Consider the following 18798-nt stretch of genomic DNA (forward strand, 5'->3'; position numbering starts at 1 on the left):
CTTTTTAGAAAAAGAAAAATAAATGAAGAAGAGCAGAGAGCACAGGATAGCAGGAATCTTAACACATCTCTCAGAACCCTTCCTAAATTCCATTCCACCAAGAATCAAGTTAGCCTCTTCCTTGGTGTTGGACATTTTTTTTTTAATTCTCATTTTTAAATAAATGTAATAACCAAAAACTCTTCTTTAATTACTAGGCTGTTTATGGGCAATGTGATTATATTTATATCCTGTAAATAATATTATTCCAGCAAGTCTAATCTTGAAGAAAAATCTTTTATTTGAACTTATTAGCTTCATGACATAATATTTATTCCAACAGAAACATTACATTTGTCTGATTTGGCAAAAAATAATTTTTTTTCATTCTTGAAACCAATTGATCAGAGTGTGAATCGGATTAAAGTCTCTTGGTTGTTTTGCTGATCAAAGAAAAAAATCTAATTTTACATAATTAACTTTCAACCTATTAACATTAGTGAAAAATTAAAGTTTCAAACATATTAAACAAGTACAAAACAACACAGAGTAGTGGCTTAAAATATGTAAAATGATGAAGCTCATATTAGTTTGGTAGAAAAAGTGTGGACTTAAGTAGCAGAGAGAACTGTTTTAATTTCTGGCTATACCATATACTAGCTATGACAGCTAAAAATTTCATCAGCCTTTGTGAGCCTCAGCTTTCTCTGTTATAAATTGTAGATGAGATTTACCTCATTTTTTTGTGAGAATTAAGTGTGATGATGTACCTAAAGTTCCAATCACATTGCCACTTAATCACAAAGCCATTTAGTTACTATTCCACAAAAAATAAGGGAGGACCAAATATGAAATATACTTCTCAGTATTTTAGGTAAAATAAATAAAAGCGATTCTTTATCATGCATTGAAATTGCTTTACACTTACTTTCCAAGTCCACCTTACTGTTAAATACTTTAGTTTTGAAATATAGTATTTCAGTTCTGGTCTTCCAGTGTCCCAAATCCGAGATATGGCTGCCATTGAGATACAAGACTCTGGCTTCATGTCCCTAGGACAGATTTGACAAGTGGCTTGTTTTAACTCAGCTGTTTAAGTTCAACACTTGACCTTTCTGGCCAGAAATATAATTGATTCATGTTTTGACATTCCTTGTGCATGTGGACTCTGTGTCTCCAGGCCTGTGGGAGGCACCGCTATATCACTTTACAGATTGAATAAGGGTAGGAGAGTACCCCTTTCCAGTGAGCACAATGGCTGATGGTTCAGTTACACATTAGTGCCCTTTGCAAGCACAGCTGATGCATCCTCTACCAATTAACATGACTGAATACAGCATTTTGTTTTGTAAACATATGGTGAAATGTTTTCCTTTTTTCTCCTGGCTTTTATCTTTCTCCTCTTACATATTTCTCTTTCAAGGAGAGAAACAACCTTTTAATATATGATTTAATATTTGTTTTTGTAATATAGTATATGGCAGCTGCCTTATATAAACGATTTTTGAATTTTTATTATATTGTTTTTTGTTTTAATTTTAAAAGGTTGGTAAGTGTTTTGGTATGCAAGTTACATATGTATTGTATGTGTGTTAACTAACTTTTGTAGGCAAATATTTACCCCAGAAATCCTGAGAATATATGAACTTCAGAATAAGTGGTTCCTCCCTGAAAACACTGCATACTCTGAGTACTTGAATTTGTGATAAATCTTCTGTGGGTGAAGTAATACAAGTCTTGACCTCCTGCCATGGGACCAAAAAAAAAAAAGAAAGACAATTACATTTCTTTCTGAAAAAGTCAGAGCCTTGGTCAATTGAGGCAACAACCTCCCTTAAAATATAAAGTTATGGATTTTCTTTTTGGCTAAAATCTTGCTTTTCTATATTATTAGGAAGTGTTTAAAATTGTGTTTCTAGTTTTCTTGTTTGTTTTCTGTGTTTTGTTGCCAAATGCCAGATAGGAAGTATTTGACTGGAAAAATCAGGGTGAACTTCATAGCATTTGTTTTGAAACAATGAGAAGGAACATTTATATAAAAATTATGTATGTGTAATGTTTAGTTGTGTGGAACTTAATACAAAATATCTAATCTACTGAAATGTTTTCATCAACCAACTTTCCAAATCAACTTTTTTTCTGTTTTTTATTTAGCTTGACCATCTGTCTCCCTTGCCTCGGAAGGCATTGGAGGCCATTTCTCTTCCTGGTTTACCCAAGTTAGCCCATTCTCAGGGAGGCATAAATCTTCTAGGAATCCCAATGCTTTTCATTCCCTCTGCCAAGGCCCTAATATGCCTCTTTTTCTCATGAAGGAAGGAGGGAGATTGGATGCCAAAGGGAGCAGTAAATAGCTACACAAGCTGATTTTTATTGTAAGTCAATGCGGCTTGCATCATTTACTAAAAGCACCAGGTCTCCCTCAGGGTTTCCTCAAGTTTTCATTACAAACTGTAGGATGACATTTACACAAGAGAAAGTGGGTCCTTTTAAATGAAGAGAGACAACTTGGATTTTCCACTTCCTTAGGCAACCACTCTCCCGTTCTGCATCATGGCAAGTTTTGTTCATTCATTCCAAGAAGTCAGCTTTGTTTTGTAGAACCATCGGGTCTAAGTTAGCCATGTTTAGAAAAGTATTCAATATGCTTCCAACTGTATTAACACTTTTGTGTCATGTCAACTTGGTTCATATAACTTGAAGGCTCTTAAATTTATATTGTCTATTGTATACAGTATGAGTGAATAGTTTACCCATATATTTCAAATGGGAGATAAAATGTTCAGAAAATAGGAAAAATATTTAATAGCTGTTTAAATGTTTTCCTTCATATATAATGATCTCTGTTAATAATAGATTTTGAAACTCTTAATATGTCTCTTCTAAATATGGAATTTCCATTGTTTAATAATCTCCTTTCTAATTATTTTTCCTTTTACATGCTATCATAAAACCTCATTTCCCCTGAAGCATTCCTTAAGAGTAATAAAATTTCTTTGGTAAGTTCTTTATATCCCCTAAATTTCAATATAATATTCTTTATTTTCACATATTTTACATTGAAATTAATACATTTATAATAGGTTTACTTCTACAAGTCAATTCAGGGTCTACAATATGTTTAGATTTTAGATTTATAATGCATTCGATTTATTTAACCCATTAGAAGTTGTTCAAAACTTGGTTCCTAGCTCTGATCACAAACACAACACTTTACACCCATCCCTTATTAAACAGAAACACAGAGAAGAGCAGAGATGGGTTTTCAGTTCCTGGTATTTTAAGGAAGAGGTCTGTTGTTGACTTCCACAGTGCAGTTTTAAACAAACAGATGAATTAGGTATCTAGCAGGTGACAGTTCATCTCTCCTCCTCGTTGCTAGTTCAGTAGACTGATGACAGATAAATAACCAAGTGCTACAATTTCCACTGGGATGTCGTCTTGCTATCCACTTGAATTCATATTTGTTATAATAAGAGATATGGTTACCAGAACATGACAGTACTTGGCTCAAAGACACTGCCAACACATTGATTCCCCAGCTCTAAATCTCATCAGAGGAAGAGGGAGACATCCAACTGACTGATTGCAGAAATGAAAGGTCAAGAAATTGTCTAGTCTGTGTGGTGTTTTTTTTTTTTTGGCAAGATTATTACCCTATTGAAGTTACATAATATTTTCCTTGTGTATTTGTTCTCACAAAAATAAATTTTGTTTTTCCTTTTTAAAAAAATAAAAAAGGTTTCTTCATGCAAACCAATGAATTATCTTCAGGAAGAGATATGAAAATATTTTTTACTGACTTTGTGGAGTCATTTTCTTCCTAAATAAATTCTGGATATCTGAAAGCAACTTTTAAACAGATTCTACTAACTTCCCAAGGGTAATTGTTCAAGTTTACCTTGTCCGTTTTCTGTTGAACTGTAGCTGAAGCTAGAATTCTTCTCTCTCTTGCCCTCTAGTGCAGCTTGTCAATATGACATTGCTAATCCCTCTTGCCTCCTCCAGAGAATTTGCCTGTTTGATCCAACTATTTTGTCTTTTGTTGAGGCTTGTTATTTATACTCCACCCATAGCAGACAAGGGCCCTAAAGGTAGTAAAGTGAAGTAGGTAAAGAAAGGAGATTGTACAGATTGTACTGAGGGCTCATGGGGAAAGTGCTGATTGAAATGTGTGTGCCATCCTTTGTTTCTAAAAATACTGCTACCTATTTTGGAAAAAAAAAAAAGTTGTAAATCAAGAACATTCTGTTTGGGGCCCCATGTAGGTCTGTGGGCAACCAGAACCTTGTCTATCCTTGTTGGTATATATCCCATCACATCTACAACACACAAGTTTCAATTATAAAATGTTATGTTTTTTCTCTATGGGAAAAAATAGTTCTGTTTATATAATACATGAATATTTTGAAGAGTGTTGAGTTTTGAATAAAGTTGAATAAGTAAATGATTTTCACAGATTCTTCTGTTTTTTTTTTTTTCATGTCTGTTATCTCTGCTTTCTTGTATTTAAAGTCTGCAATCTTTGGGGGCATTGACAAGGTACAGAAACTCAATGGCAACATAAAGACAGTTTTTATCAGTCTATTAAAAAAAGAACAAAACCATCTTGCCAAGTAAGATGATATTCGATCTTTGTATCATCTGCATACCAACCTAAATTAATCATTTATATTACCCTTGACTGCATTCCAAGTTGCATTGGTATGAATAAAATCTTTGAGTTTATATAGTAAATAGCATAAACTTAAAACTAATGTTAGTAAAGAAAGTTGTGCTAAGCTAAAGTAATTATGCTTTTAGTCATCCACTACAGCATTGATTCTCCATAATCCCTCTCATTTCCTGAAAATAGCAAAGTCAAAAGGTAGCACAAAACACAGACCACAGAATAACTAATTCAGGTCAATGAGAGCTTCAGTTCTTAAGTACTTAGCCAATTTGATCAGGAGGTAATTAAAATTCAGATACAATATGTCTTGAATAACTGAAAAATTTCAGATATTTCTAAGTTATATTAAGGGCAGAAGCCATTTCCTGTAGCCTAAGACCAAGTTAAACATAATGGATAGGATATTGCAGCCATTCAGTATAGATGCTTCCTAGCTTCAATTCTTGGAATCTGAAGCAGATAATTTGAATTACAACTTAAAATACATTTTTTTTTTTGTTTCAAGAGAGTGGTTTGATTCAAAATAATTTATATCAGTGTTTCTCAATCTAAGCACTATTGAAACTTTAAGCCAAATGTTTCTTTGTTGTGGGAGACTGGGCTGTGTGTTACAGGTTGTTCAGCAGCATCCCTGGATTCTACACACTATATTCCTGTAGTAACCTCCCCCCAATTCATGACAACCAAAAATATCTCTAAACATCAACAAATGTCTCTGGGAACTAGGGACCAGCAAAATCCCTCTCCTCTGCTAGAGAACGCTGATCTAAACCAATATTTTCCCTTTGTTAATAAGAAGTGGTATAATAATAATAACAAAAGAGGAAGTTTTGAATGAATACAGTCAGGTACTGTACTACACACTCTGTTTTTATTATGTCTAATCATCTAAACGATCCAATGAGTTCATTGTGGTATTTTACAGATAAGCAATCTAGAGTATGAGAAACAGTTTCAAAATCATATAGTAACTGGAAAATCCAAGAATTGAATCCAGTTCAGATAAATTTCAAAGCTAGCGTATTTCCACTTACCAATTCCCTGCTGCCAAACATTATGATGATTTCCAACTCTAAATGATAGATTAGTACTTGCTATTGTCACTGTTATTTTAAAAGAGAACAAGGATCTAAGGAATTTCAAATAAATTACCTGAAATCATATGTAAATACAAAATGTAATACTCAATCCTGAATATATTCTAATATATCAGCAATTCCCGAGGGTTTGAAGAATAACATTAAACAGGAAAGATGGAATGCTTGCTATGTAATGATCCCATTCATTGCACTAATATCCAAATTCAGAAGCTAATGTAGGACATACACTGAGAATAAAATGATCACTATAGGAGGCATAAAATAAAACATGATCCCAATATCCCAACATTTTTTTGTAAAAATATTCCATCACCTCTGCTTCATGACCTAGAATTTGTGGTGTAAATAATTTACAATAATATAAGTGAGATATCACCTGGTGTGTGTGGACTTGAGATAAATTTGGGTTCAAAATGAGTGGCAAAACTCACAATGAGTTGCAGAGAAGAAAAGTTAATATAACCATAGTAGAGCACATTTGATTTCTGAATCCTTTTCTCTCACTTTGTTTTCTGCCCATCCCCTTTAAATGATGGTATCTGATTAATATTCGTACAAGGAAAGCAATCCGCCATGTTTGTAAGCATCAGCTTTTTTTTTTTTCAGTTGTTACAATCACATAAGGTAATATATAAATAAGCAGTATATGCTGGTTTATTGATTTTTATTACGTTTCTTATAAACAATTCAGAGAATATAAACTCATCATTACACAGCATTTACCTTATCTTATGAACTGGCCCAAGTACAGAATTATGTATATTATTGTTTATTCATCAATTTACTTATGTATTCATCAAATATTGACAAAGCATAGACTATAAATTAGAAAACATGTTAAGTGACGAGGCTTCAAAGATGAATAAGAGATGGTTCCCACCCATGAGGATACTACTGCATTTATTCAAGGCTTTATATTTTTCAAATGCATTCACTTGTTCTAATCCTCACAGCAACCAAAAGTGAGAAAGTCAGAAACTGGATAAGTTATTGGGCAGCAATATATGAAAATGAGTATATTTTCTATCACATTAGCCTTTTTTTCTCTGTATACAAGATAAACATCTTTATTGGACTACTGAACCAGAAAGAAGAATCTGCTCCTAGAAAATATCTGATTCTTGTAGGAACACAAATGAGATAAACATCAAATATCACTCTAATTAATACTTTTATCTTATTCGTTGTTCTAAAAGTGGTAAACCTATCTTCATGTTTCTACCAAGCAACCTTCTATCTGCATTGACCTCAAGATAGTAAACTATAAATATATGGGGATGAAGAGACAGCCATGAAATAAAACAAACAAACATAAGATCCATATTTACTTGAGCTTTAGAGATTCTGCTTGCTGTAAAAATAACTGTTAGTCTTTAAAATCTAGAAACATAAAGTAATGTATATTTTAAATATTTAATCACAAATATACATTTAATGCAAAGGAGTTTACTTATGTTTATCCATGTATCGTACAGTATTTAAATCAACGGCAAAACAAGTAGAAAGAGCAGAGTAATTGGTTCTAAATGCCAGGTTTCATTCATTAAGAACATTAGATCATATTAATTAGGAGGCATGCTGGTACATATATCATAGAATTTCTAGCTGAAAGGAACCTTAGCAATTATGCAATCTAATTATTTTTGAATGATTTTACCCAAGAAGACATACATTCACAAGATCGCTCCAAGTAAATCGTATATGAAACATATAAACGCAACAAATGATACCAAAATGCCTCTGAGAATAGTGGCTTGTAGCACTATACTCTCATCCTTTGACCTCTCCCCATTCTACAGTGGGAGTCTGTAGAACTCCTAGTCTTCAAGGCAGTACTATTAGAATATGACTCATTCTAGTTCTGATTCCTCACTTTGTAAAGGAAGATAATGATGCTCAGAAAAGTAGTAGGACTTACTAAGGTCATTCATCAGCTAAATGCAGATTGTGACGTAAGCACTTTTGAAATTCATAATACTACTACTAATGTTAACTTTCTTTCATCTGTCACAAACCCACTATTGGGGTCTATATAATTAACACATAACTCTTAACAATGCTTCTTGTGTCACCGGAGCCCAAATAAGCATGTTCAGAATCATGAGAATTTTTCACTTTCCATTATACCCAATTTCAGGTATGTCCCAGGTCCTGAACTGCCCTAGGAGTTTTTGCCCAACTTATTCATCAGTAGGAGATTTAGGAATATAATACCATGAAGATCTCAATACATGGCTGCTTTTAAATTATATCATTTCTTGAATGAGCTATTCTTTGTCTTATTTTAGCATTGGTTCATCCAACTGACATAAACACTAAGGTTACTCTCACCAATGAAGATAAATCACTGGAAAGAAATAGACATCTATAGAGCTAAGGAAAGAATGTGTCAGTGTGCACACACGCACACCCACAAACATCCACGAGTGCACGCATACACACACACAAACAGAGCTAGCCAGCCAAGGCACAATTTCTACACATACTTCATGATTTTGATGTATTTGTTTTTAACTCCAAATGTAATTTAAATTACTTTTTGTTTGCTCATTTATAGGCAAACCACCAAAAATGAAAATAGATGTGTAGGAACTTACTGTGAAATTCATGCTACTCACTATAGCATTTTCTTAAAGGAAAGAAAAAGATAATTGCTAGGTGGTTACATTTCTGGCATATCATAATACTTTTACTTTAGAAATTGTTAATAATACCAAGTTATGAAATGGAAGAAAATGCAATCGTTTTCAATGCTACAGAATATGGTGAATTATTGCCATTGTGCAAAACAAGAAAAAAGTCCTGTGCATGTGTGTGAATGGATGTTTGTTTACATACGTACGTGTGTTATTGTTTATGTCCATCAGAAGCTCACATGAGTTCACACTTAATGAGAGCCCTTTTTTTTTTTTTAACAGATTTATTAAATTACATCAGCATTAGACAGGCACTTTCTTTCTCAACACAAATGTTAAGAAAAGTGTTTTAAAGCCCTTTAAAAGAGGCCGGGCACGGTGACTCATGCCTGTAATCCCAGCACTTTAGGAGGCCGAGGCAGGTGGATTATGAGGTCAAGAGATCGAGACCATCCTGGCCAACATGGTGAAATCCCGTCTCTACTAAATATACAAAAATTAGCTGGGCGTGGTGGCACGTGCCTGTCACCCCAGCTACTTGGGAGGCTGAGGCAGGAGAATCACTTGAACCCGGGAGGCGGAAGTTGCAGTGAGTCGAGATCACGCCACTTCACTCCAGCCTGACGACAGAGTGAGATTCCGTCAAAAAACAAAACAAAACAAAAAAACTCTTTGTGCTACCAGATCAAATCCTGACAAGATTCTATACAAGCTAGGAAATACAGCCGTATTAGACGCAGCACTAAATTAGGTAGAAAAACAAATGTCAAATTGCTTCCTCATACCTAGAGGGAAAAAATATGAGACAACAAGAAAGAGACAGTGAGAGGGTGAGAAAAACGGGGAGACAGAGAAGGAGAGAAAGAGAAAGGGAGGGTAGAAGGGGGAGGGAGATGGAAAAAAGGCAATTAAGCTAATGCAAGTTGAGTGTCACAAGGTTATAGATATTTCAAGAGCTGAGCAATTTACCGTCTGGAAAAGGAGAAGAGCTCTTGCATAAAATGTCCCCCAGTTCAGATTTATTATGCTTTTAGTTGTGTTATATGTGATACAATTAGCAGGAGGTGCCAATAAGGCGTTCTCTCAAGGACGTGGTCATCCCGTGCCATCTGTTATTAATTGCATTGTCCTTTCCACATCCAGCTAGAGGGGAAAAAGTTCTCTGAGAAGCACCTACAAATTCTCACTACACAATGACTAGAATTTTTAAAAATACATATGCAAAGACAGAAGAATGGGTCAGCTCTCTAAACTGCCCACCATAAGCTCAAAAAGAAAAAAAATATAAATAATAGATACCGATGCAATAGAATTCTCAGTTACTGGGATTGTCTTTTCTAACATATTCTGCTAGATTAGAAAGGAGCTTTTCAAGCAACAAGAAATACTATATAAATGAAAAATACGTAATTAGAACACTTGCCTAGAAATACAGCCATTCTCTATAGGGTTTAGTGAAGAGTCAGATGTTTCAATAGTTTTTTAAATATATAAAATCAGAAAACAAAGATAATAAATATTGGGAAACTTGTTTTTTTCTTCCAGATTTTTGCATTTACGATTACTGTTATCAGTCTTAAAGATTGAGTTCTGAAAATTAATATTCATATATATATATATACACACACAAATGCTTTCTTACTTTGGGACTTACTTTCATAGACATCATCTGAAAATATAAATTGTTAAATTATGCTGTTAAAATACAAATAGCCATTAAAACAACTTGAACTAATTTCAGAAATTACTTTTAACCATCTGTTCTGCCTGTTCTTTTCTCTGATTTCCTCTGCACTTGAATCCTTGAAGCTGGCAACTGCTATAGCCAGTCCTCTTTTCTGTTCTCTTGTTCAAATAAGAATGAATACTCCTGACACTACTGGGTGAAGCTCTAAAGCACTTCACAGGAATGTTTTCGAACTCCTTTATAACCAGTAATTCAAAATATTTTCAAAAATAGCATTGAAATTCTTTTGAGGGGCTGAGGTGAGGGAGTATTTTGAAGGAAATGAATGCTATTTAACTGACACTTGCTTGGAAGAAAAACAAAAACCGTTGCGTACCTTAACTAACTATAGTTCATCTGACAGTTAAGTTACCTACCTCATCTTACGCATCTAGTTGTATTAAATTCAACTAAATTATATTTACTGAAACTTAGCAAGGGAAAATAAAATCTTCCTCAAAAGAAGGTTTTCATGGCCAATATAAGAAAAAAACAAAAACAGAGAAACATTTTTTACACAAGCTTTCAATTACTAAATTAGGAAAAGTGCTCTATGACTATAACATATTGTTATATTAAAATCTGCAGTAAAAATAATTTCATGTATCAAAAAATCAAACAGTAAGAGATTATTTCATAATTTGGTTACAATTGATTCATTTTATTGAAAGAGGTAATTCCCTTGCACCAGAAACCTCAGAAACTGCTCACTGCTGTGTACTAAGCATACTTTTCTGTCTGAGTATATTGATTATCTTTATCTTCTCTCATTTGTTGGTTCTTTTCATACACGCTTCATTTTGCCCTCAGTTTTAAATATATCCATTTGCTGCCATAATTCCAGTAATTTCTTTTTTAAATTTAAAACGTTACTAAATTACTATCTTTGCTAGATAATTATATTACTAGATTAAATAAAAGATCTAGAATAACCTTTTGACAATGAATATAGCAGATGTGAAATCTCCCATTCTCATTACATATTTTAGATATATTTACTCAAACTGCATGTCAAAACTCTTTTATCTTGTTATTTTCTTTCAGAGAAAGAGTATGTCCATTGTTTATTATTTTTAAAATGGTAAAAACCAAAATAAAATATTGCATGCATGAACATATTGCTTGAGTCAATAACTACATTAATGCTATCTAAATAATAATTTTTATCGGCATAGACCCTGCAACTATCAATCAAAATATCAAACGGCTGAATTTCCTTCTTTCTCTTTATTTTGCTTTCTTGCTTGTATCATATTATTATTTGATACTACTTTTTTCTCACAGCAGAGCCAAGCAACTAACTTTAGGGTCCCAGAAGTGAATTACTATAGACTGAGTATGAATCTCTCTTAAGGGAAGATTTACACAAGAGCAGTGATCTAATAAATTATTCTCTTAAGAATCTAGCCTTTAGGTCCTTAATCACATAGGTTCCAGATATTAGAGTGTTCACTGAATAGCGCATCTGGAACCGATGTGTTTTTATTAGCAATAGCTGAATTAAAGGTAATACTATGTCGTGACTACCAAAAATCCTAACCCAATCTTAAATAGCATTCATAAAGTTGGAGTAGTACTTTTGACATATGCAAATTCAATTTATATGAATTAACAAGTCAATTCATGTGTGACTAGGAAGGTATATGATATGTATTAATTTAAATGGCAATAATAACTCCTACCTCATAATTGAGGATTAAATAAAATGTTATATTTAATGCCTCTAATCTGAATTGGAATTCTATTTAGTATACAGGAGCCTAATTAACCACAATAATTTTACTTCTTAAGGAGTGTTTTTTTAAACTTTTGGTGAATTTCTAAGGTCTTATACATAGTTTTAAGAATACAAGTGTTTACACTATGGTGTCCAGAATAAAGCAGAAGATAATAGCAACTAAATGGAAATGTGAAAGGTCATTTTTTTCAGAAATATCAGAAAAAACAAAGGTTTGAGAGCTGACTGTCTTTGTGACTAGATCCAAATAAAGTGATATAACCAAGGTAGATCTGAGTTTCTTTGATGAAGAAATGACAATAATGAAATCTGCCTTATAAGGGTCCTCGACAAAAGGAGAACTAAACAATCTACAACTTACCATAGTGCCTGTAGTGGTTATTAATGTTCGCATCAGGAGTAAGTCAGACCTTCCTGGAGTCTCTATTATGTCTTGGCCATGAGATATACAAGAAAACATTTACAAATCAGAATGACTGAATCATTACTTCCCAAGAAAACCAAGTAAATTGAGAACAAATGTTTTACTTAGACAGTAGTAGTCTATGTAAGAGGGTGATAATTCTTACAATCCAATGTTTAGTGTTATTATATGAGGAAAGCATTGACCAACTCTATGGGAAAATGTGAACCCACTCTTGACATTCCTGGGGCTGAAGTGAGCACCAATGAGTAAATGCTAAATTCATTCAATTTCATTTTAATTTAAGAAAAATATTTTGCAAGACAAAAACGTTAATCTCTTCTAAGAAATCCAGAAAAAAAGTGTGAATCCATTTAATCCCTTGTCATAAATTACGGTACTCTCATATTTGGTAAAAGTGTGAACTAAATAACTTCTAAGTTTAAGTTTCTATAATGTCCCTGAATCTTATTATTGTGAAGAAAATATATATTTTTTCTTTATTCATTCATTAATTTGAGCACAAAAAAGGTCCAGGGCTAGCTGGGTATCATGCTAGATAATATTAGTACCCTTACTATTAAATAATATGTATTGTGTACTTACTATGTATCAGGTATGTCTAAATGTGTTACGAAATGCAATATTTTGTTGATTATCCCTATTTTACTAAACCCATTTTAAAGATATGGAGTCTTAGGCACAAAAAATTTAAGCAGCACTTTTCTCAATCTACAAGTTGGCAAACTGGGATATCATTTTGAAACGAAAAAAACTCTGTCTAAAAATCAATAGTAATAAAAGAATATTCCACCCTAGCCCCCACTTACATTTAATAAGGAATATACATAGATAATTTCAATTTTCTTCTCATTTAGTTTTGCTTCCCCCCAACAGACAGGAAATGTGTACTAAATAAAAGCTTTTTGATGTTGACTGAAACTTTTACATAAAAAACTATTTTTTAAAGTGTTTAACGAAAATCTTACAAGAGTGTGTAAAGGTTTCATTTTTCATTTACTGAACAAAATGTCTTGAAGCCATTAACATAATGGCTTAAAGAACTTCATTAAAAATATCAAACAAGCAATGTACATCAATATAGTAAGATCCTCGAATGTTCTTTAAAAGTTTTCTTGAATTTTCAAGGTTTTCATGATTTTCCACTTGATGTTTCAGTTAAAGGAAAATGGAAATAAAAGGAAAACAGACTTTAATTGGGCATTAATTCAATATACTGAGCGGTCCTAGTGTTCTTTCCTTTTCAGGTTGATTGATTTTCTGAGTCTCTGTTGGTTACCTCACTTTAGTAGTCTTTTGTTATAATAAATGTTCATTTCTTCCCTTTGCATAAGTTATAGGAAAACTATTTTTACCTCCACTATACACTGATTAATACCAAAGCCCACTAGAGAAAAAATAAAACAAATAGCTGTGTTAGAAAAAAATTAAAGGACTACGACTTTTTTGGCTTACAATTTTTCATTTATTAAAATTTTAATTTTGGGAGACAAATCCATATATCAATAGCTTTCCCTCCCAAAACCAAAACACAGTTCCCTTTGATATGGTTTCAGTATTAAGATTAAGGTTAAGGTGGCACTGGAAAAGGATGAGGTAAAAATTAATTTCCCACCTTACATCAGTTAAAGTGTCCACCTGTGACTCAAATGAACAATTGGAACAAAAAGAATGTTTCTATCCCAAAAGAAGAGATTCTTTAAGGACAAAGTAAGGACTAACACAGGTAAGAAAATGAGATCAATCAGTCCATTAACACAGAATGGAGCACGTGAAATAATGTGCCACAGTGAATGTGCCACAAGGGAACAGAGGGGAAGACCTCTCTGTTAACACAGAATAGAGCAAGCAACTTGACACCAGAAATATATTGAGATGAACAGAAATGAGATAGAACATGTCCCTATTTCTAACCTTAACCATACACAAAACCCTAATCATAATTCCTTACACACTAACCCCTCATTCTAACCTCTACAGAAATGCCAGCTTCCTGAATGGGAACAAAGATTTCCCAAACAGATGTCAGACATTAGCCACTGGCCTTAGCTGCCATCAATATTAATCAGCTAATCTTAACATTAGCAAAACATATGCATCTTAAGGATGAACTTGTACTACAATTGTGTAGAGGACAATTATTAGCAAATTCAAATATTTAGGATGATGTCAGCACATCTATTTTAACTACAATCTTTTTTTTTTAATAATAGGTATCTCTCATTGGTTTAACGGGAATATTATTGTCACTTAGAGTTTATAAGCTTGAATTTTCTAAATACGTGGTAATGACACATGAAGCATGAACAAAGACTTTCTTAAGCTATTAACTATCTTTTATTATCAAGAGGATCTCAGAAATTTACTAATGGTTATTACTTAGGTATAGGCATTTCTAAAAACTGTACGTATGCATGAACAAGAGTATGTTTGTGTGCATGAAATGTGTTGATCACCTGTATGTTATTTGGATTTTTCTATTCTTTTGTTAACGAAAAATTAACTACACATAAAAACTTCTGATTTTTTTCATAAAATTAGCTATTTAAAAAAAATCATTTGAGACACAAAAATAGGAAATCTTATTTTTCTTCATTTTACATCAAAATGGCCTGAATTCTGCCTTTCTTATGTTCTATCATGTCTGAGTCTACTGAGGTGCCTGTCAAACTCCGAAAATTTGGGGCTTTTCCTTTTATCATACATTACCACATATATCTCTATGGACAATTAGGCATTTATAAGCACTTTTGTGGTTATTGCAGTTAAGGGAAACAATAATCATAGTAAATTATTTCCTCTCATGATGGAACATGACTCAGATCCTGATGCAATTCTCAGACAAATGCCTTAGTATCTGGACTAAAGGAATAGACCTTGGCATGTGGAAGTTCAAAATGTAATAGAATCAGAAACAATTGCATTTATTCACACAACAAATATGAAATGAATGCCTACTATGTTCTACACACTACATTAGGTTCTGAGGATACATCATTTAGAGGATACACAGAGCTCCTGCAATTACAGGACTTAGAGTCTACAGGCAGAGTACAAGGAAAACAAAGTGTGCCCTGATATTTATCATATTGAATGGCAGGTCTACATACTTGAGCATCGGTATCCATTAGGAATGATATCTTGAAAAGGCTGCTGCAGGAGGAGTGTGAATAAAGGTCGTATCATGGAAAACTAGAAAGGAGAAAGGGGCTAATAGTCCAGAATGGAAGGAAAGATACACAGAAGATGATGGTAAATTGATGTACATTAATGGCAACTTCTCCAGGCACAGAGGAATTTGCTCAAATCAGAACAAGTTTTTGGAATCAAATGAAGGTCAAGTTATAACAGAAAGGACAGAGTGAGAAGGCTTTAGGGTTCTGTGCCACAGTGAAGTTCTGGGCCTCCCATGGTGTTCGCTTATGCTAAAAATGCAGCCCCAACTACTAAAGTGATAATGGAGAATCGGTTTTATCTATAAGCATTGCAAGAGTCATTAAGAATGGCCATAGTCACAGGGTGTTAGCCATACTAATTTTGGTTCTCTGTATACAGCAAAAGCTAATGGGCAAACTGACTGTAGTGTGTCTTCTACGTCCTTGCTCCTAAGTAGAATTTTTAGAAGCAAAATAGACACATCATGACTTTGGCATTGCTTTCTCATAAAAATAGGACTTCTGTTCTCTTTCTTTTATACATGGGATTTGATTTCAAGCTGAATTGTACAGATGGAAATAGAAAGGGAATATTTGGATTTCCCACGTAATAAGAAAGCATGGGCTTTTGTGACACTGTAGCAATTTATTATATATATGTAAATATATTTTCTATAGCCAAGGAATTTTCATTTTAAACCTATATGTTATACACACACACACACACACACACACACACACATATGTACTTTTACTCTCAAACTAGTGACCTTCTCTGGAGGGAAATAGGAAGGGTATGATTTATCTGAAGAATATTTGCCTGCTCATATAAATGTTTTGATATACAAACACATACTAATAAACACATGCCTATAATCACAGATTTTATAAGTCATGCTGGGTTATACGGACATTAGTTTAAAGGCCTAAACCAAATTAGGATTTAGAATTTCCTTAAAAACAATAGAGAGTTAAGTAATGTAACTTACCTTTTCTGATACATGCGCATTCATCACAGCAATATTCTCATATAAGTGCCAGATTAAACATGCTGAGAAATTCTAATCTTACTAAAAGAATATTTAGATCTGTCTCTGCTTTATGTATTCTTTACCAAAGTATTTCACAATCACACGTGTGTTTTTCAAGAACGCAAGGTACAAGGCTACTGGACAGTATATTTGTTCAAATAGAAGATAACTATCTTCTAAGAATTAAGCAGATCATATTTTACACACCAGGTGATACGGAGCCTAACCTCTCAATTTACCGTGACAAAACACCACAAATATTTGAAAAAGAAAAATTATTTGTTTGACCTTCCATTTTTTTTCAAAATAAAGAAAAGAATCACTTCATAATACTTAGCAATGGCCCAGGAATGTGATCCATATATCCTTGAAGTAGAGAAGGGTGTTTTCCCTGGAAAAATTTAAGTGTAAAGAGTGCCTGCAAAATATGTTAACTAAGAGCAAGGCTAATGGAACTGAATTTTTAAATAGTAATTGTCTGTCTGTCCATGCCACTGTGCTGGGTCAAAATAATGGTCTTGCCTGCTTTCCGCGACATCTCTGCATTTTCTCCTTTGAATTGGAAATCCATGGACTCTGTCAAACAGATATCTAAATATTACATATTTCTTTTTGAAGTATTCATTCAACACATATTAAATGAGTGCTAACTATGTGCCTGGCACTGTGCTAGATCATGGGTATAGAACTGTGAATAAAGTGGCTACACATCCTCTCTTCATGAAGATTACAGTTCAGTTAACACAGTTAACAAATTATACCTCTACCTGAACATGGATGCTCATTTACCCCTCCCTATTCCTCTCAACTCCCACCCCTGAATTCACTAAAGTGATGATAAATTATTATAAACCCAAGGATAGAAAACAAGAGAACAGAAAACAGCAAGCAAGTTATTTCTGGTTATTAGAAGGCAGAAAGCATGTGGGGAGACATGATTACAGGCTTAACAATCAAGGAAATAATAATATAAATACCTTGGAGGGCAAAGGACAGCTAAGGCACTCTCCTCCTCCTCTTTGAGAAAATTGAGCTGGGGAGGCCCCAGACTCATGCTCAGTTGATGGCAGAATTGAGGAATAGAGCTTAAAATAGAGAAAGAAATTGAACAACTACATGTTGAACTGAAACGTGTTAACTGATCTTTCTCTAACCTATTCCCAGAATCCTGGCAGCCAGGCATAAATTCCCCTCAATAATACCTGATCTGTATTATTAGGAATACCTAATTCCAGGCCAACACATACCCAGGAGTTGGCCTGGAAGATTCCTTGACAAGAAACTAAGTGACACTAGGGAATTAAAAAAAAAAAAAAAAGAAAAAGAAAAAGAAAAAAATAGACTCCTATTAATTTTGAGTGTTCTCAAACAAAACCCTAAGTTAACAACCTGCTTTCCTATAGCAAAGCTTCACTGCTACAAAGACCGTATCGTCCAAGTAAGCCCTCCAGTAGGAAAAATAACCAACTTATGAAAAAGGAGATCCCAAAATAAATAAGCAAAATATGGTGTAAAGAAATCCTCAAAACAAAAAGTAGAAAAAAAGTAGATATATAGATACTGTAGATAGATCCTCATTATTCTTAGAAAGAAGAGATAAAATGCAGTTGTGAGATGAAATGCAGTTGTAAAATGAAAATATGACTTTATAAGAAACGTTCAAAGAAGAGCCAGGAGTGCTGAGAATTTAGGGATAAAACTGTCTATTATTTTTAATTAATTGGCAAGTTTAGAAGATAAAGTCAAGGGAATATTCCAGAAATAAATACAAAAATATGAAAGAAAAGATAACTCAATCCAGAATGTTTAACATCTAGATTATAGGAGTTCTAGGAAGAGCAAATAAAACATAATTGGGTGATTATGAAGAAAATATAATAGCAATATATGAAAATTCTGGGAGATTAAGAATTTGTATCTCTAGAATAAAAGGGCCAATCATGAAGTCAGCACAATAAATGAGAAAAGATCCTTCACAGTGTTCATCATTGCAAAACTCAGAGAAATAATTTGAAGGGAATTCTCTAAAATGTTCCATAAGGGGAAAAAATGTAAGCTCTTAAACAAATGAATACTCTGAGAGAAAACTATTCTTTCCCAGGCTATCTATTATTTAGCTACTTTCACAGTAATGCCCTGTTACACTACACCATAATTCAGTGGCTTATATAAACAAGCATATATTTTTCACCCATGCTTCTGCAGATTATCTGTGGTTAAGCTTGTATATGTTAGGCTCAGCTGGGTTTGCCTCAGATGTCTCTCATTTTTGAGATGACAACACTACCTAAGGCTTTTTTCTTTCTTACTTTCATTGTTGTTGTTGTTGTCGTTGAA

At 33.4% G+C, this 18798-nt stretch overlaps 1 long non-coding RNA gene across 1 annotated transcript in view; it reads right to left on the reverse strand.

Moving 5' to 3' along the window:
• Positions 1 to 264: 264 nt before the first annotated feature.
• Positions 265 to 18798, reverse strand: part of LOC129047822 (uncharacterized) — a 65298-nt gene continuing 46764 nt past the window's right edge. Inside the window, exons 4-7 of the long non-coding RNA XR_010136460.1 lie at positions 12213 to 12283; positions 3881 to 4067; positions 1601 to 1724; positions 265 to 1031 (exon numbers count right to left, since the gene is read on the reverse strand). This is a non-coding gene — a long non-coding RNA (uncharacterized LOC129047822). The remainder of the gene's footprint in view (positions 1032 to 1600; positions 1725 to 3880; positions 4068 to 12212; positions 12284 to 18798) is intronic.

This window comes from Pongo abelii, chromosome 13 (genome assembly GCF_028885655.2).
Source record: "Pongo abelii isolate AG06213 chromosome 13, NHGRI_mPonAbe1-v2.0_pri, whole genome shotgun sequence".
NCBI lineage: Eukaryota > Metazoa > Chordata > Mammalia > Primates > Hominidae > Pongo > Pongo abelii.